The sequence below is a fragment of the Balaenoptera borealis genome (genome assembly GCF_965194805.1).
Source record: "Balaenoptera borealis genome assembly, chromosome: 5".
In the NCBI taxonomy this organism is placed as follows: Eukaryota; Metazoa; Chordata; class Mammalia; order Artiodactyla; family Balaenopteridae; genus Balaenoptera; species Balaenoptera borealis.
In genome coordinates, this window is record NC_138862.1 from 130,223,375 (window position 1) to 130,226,337 (window position 2,963).

Genomic DNA, 2,963 nt, shown 5'->3' on the forward strand with positions numbered 1-2,963 from the left:
GTTCCCTTTCCTGGTGCTTTAGTCCAGGACCACGATCAGTTTAACACTGACCATGAGCACCTACTTTTCACCACTCACAGTAATATTCTGAGCAAGGTGCTTTGTTTCCGCCTTTCTGTACGATGGGTGGTAACAAGCAGGGTTAGAGTTCCGTAAGAGTCTCCTAAAATGGGCTTTCAAGGATGACTGTGTGAGACCACTGATGAGACAGTCCCAGGATCGGGATGTAGTTGGGGAGACTTTTATGAGTATTTTGGATTCCTGCACTTTGCCACAGTCTCCCTGACTCTAGGCACTGCCCATTCATCCATCTCAGGCAGGTTGCATCCAGGTTGGCCTGACTCCAGAGCAGGGGCTCTTAACCACTAGTTAGACCAGGCTCGGCAAGGTAATACCTGTGAACTTTAGGTAGCCCTCTACCTGTTTTTGTAAATAAAGTTTTATTGGAACACAGCCATGCCCACTCATCTAAATATCACTCCTGTCTGCTTTCACGCTACAACAGCAGAGTTGAATAGTTGTGGCAGACACCATATGGCTCACGAGTCTCAAATATTTATTCTCAGGCACTTAACAGAAAGGTTCTACCGTCCCCTGGATTACATCTGCTGCTCTAGATTCTAGACGAGATGCTGGATAGTTTTGCTCTCTGGCTATCTGCAGGACCCAGAACCACAAACGGTTAACTAAATCTCAGCACTATATGACAGTTTGCAAATAAGACCAAAGGAATGATGTTCACTCAGATGAAATCCGCCGTACAGTTATGCCCTCTGGGCCAGACGAGTTAATGCTTGGCAAACTGCCCTCTTTGTGAAACATCCCAGCAGGAGTTAAGCCCCATGGTGGAAAAAAAAAAAAAAACAATAAAAAAATTGTTAATTGTTAAACTGGTTGTCAGAGAGAATATCTTTCCAAGTTGCAGTAGGCAGTTTGCATTTGGAAAGTATCAGACTGTGAATAAGGCTGGAGGTCACCAATAAGACAAAGGAGCCCTTCCCCCACTGGGCACAGTGGATGCGAGGCTTGGTGCCACCTGCTCTGTTCTGCAGAGAGACCCATCACCAGGTGCCCTGCTCAGCTGCTGCATTTTGCTTTAGAGAAAGCACAAATAAAACCATGTGAGCAAGGCAGTGTAAACACGGTTCTAAAGAGTTGTAGTAAACGTGGCCCAGTCTTGAGCCTGTAGTGAAGTAACTTCAAGAGGAATCAGTGTAATCAATGAGTATTGTTGGTCCTTTGGTTTCCTCGGTTGGAAGCAACTGTTGTCAGAGGTACATGGATTCAATTACTAGTTCATTTATTCAACAGATTTACTGTGTGATGACTGTGCCCCAGGCCTGCAGATTCAGCCATGAATAAGACATGCTCCCCAGTTTGGCGAGGCTCCCAGTCTGGGAGGGTTGGATACAGACACATAAACAGATCATTGTAATACAGAGAGTGAGCATTACGATGGTGAGAAGCACGGGGAGCTGAGGGGCCCCAGAGGAGAAGCAGCTGACCAGGTGGGAGGCCTCCGGGATGCCTTCAAGTGGAGCTGAGGCTCCAGGCACAGCCGGGAAGCAGCCTTCTGGTGAGAAGAGGTGGGCCAGGGCATTGCTCCAGCTTGGAATCCCAGGGCAGAAGGCAAGGCCATGGGTATCAGGGAAAGTGAATGTCATGGGAGGTGCAAGAGCGGGGGTTGGAAAACACAAAAAAAGTGAGGAGGGTTCATAGGTTTCAGAACTTCCAGTTTTCAAGTCCCTCTTTTAAGTTTTTTTGCCATATCCACATATTAATTATACTATCATTTAGTTACTCTTTCTTCTTAAAACCAAAGCACTGTTTTACTTGAATAAATTTATTTTAAAAAGAAACTCCCTGATATCTGTGAAATAATGTACTATGTATTTTATGCACTATATATATATTTTTCTCTAGTATACATTAAGATAAATGTATAACTTTTATGGTTTTAAAGAATTTGGACATGTACATCCTAAAACCCTCTTGCCAATTGATGCATTCTTGGAAACCCAGCAGGTTGACCCCAAGGACGTTTCAGTCACAAGAAAATCTCTGTATAGTTATTAGCTGAAGAAAGCCCCTCATATGTCCCAAGACACCCAGAAATTGGGTTTTAATCCAATGGAGAGGTTTGGTTTACCACCAGAAAGGACGAGAGCAGGCAGCCTGCCTAGGCAGCATATTGAAGACGTTTCCAGAATCCAACCCTTGGTCCAGGACGACAGGCAGCCTGGGAACCCACTCAGGAGCAAGGCAAAGCTCAGTTCCAACCTCGGCAAACAGGCAAGGTGAAGGCAGAAATGATCAAGATGACAGATAACATGCAACTGTGAAGTTCACACAAACCCCACATCCACAGATGTTAAGGATTGACCTTATCAGATGCAAGAAGGCTTTTTACAGCAAACCCCGGGCCCTGATTAGCTTTCTATTTTTAGGTCATGTTTCCAAATCTCTAGAAGCAAAATAAACTAACTGATACCAGGCAACATTTATGGAGCACTCCCTATAAAACTAGAAACTAGCCTGTGGAGTAGATAGTATTATCCGCATTTTACAGACACAAAGCCTCAGAGTGTTAATAATGTCACCAGTGTTGAGTGACAGGACTGGGGTGGCCAGCTGGAATTCCTGTGAGACTCCTCGTTCCAGCAGCAGTATACTTGGAGATTCAGGGAACACACTTCAGACAAACAACCTGGGTTCAAATCCTCACTCTTCACTGTGATCTAGAACAAGCTTCTTGAACTTGAGCCTTGCTAGTTAATTCATTTGTGAAATGGGTGTGCTAATACCAGCTGTATAAATACTTGACGTGCCTGGCTCATAGCAAGTGCTCAAAAAAAAAAAAAAGTAGGAATTGCTATTACCAATTATATAATTGAATTTGTGATTATTATTTTTGAGAACTTCTCAAGTGGCCATAATTCCGGCCTCACCCCAGGGACACCTCC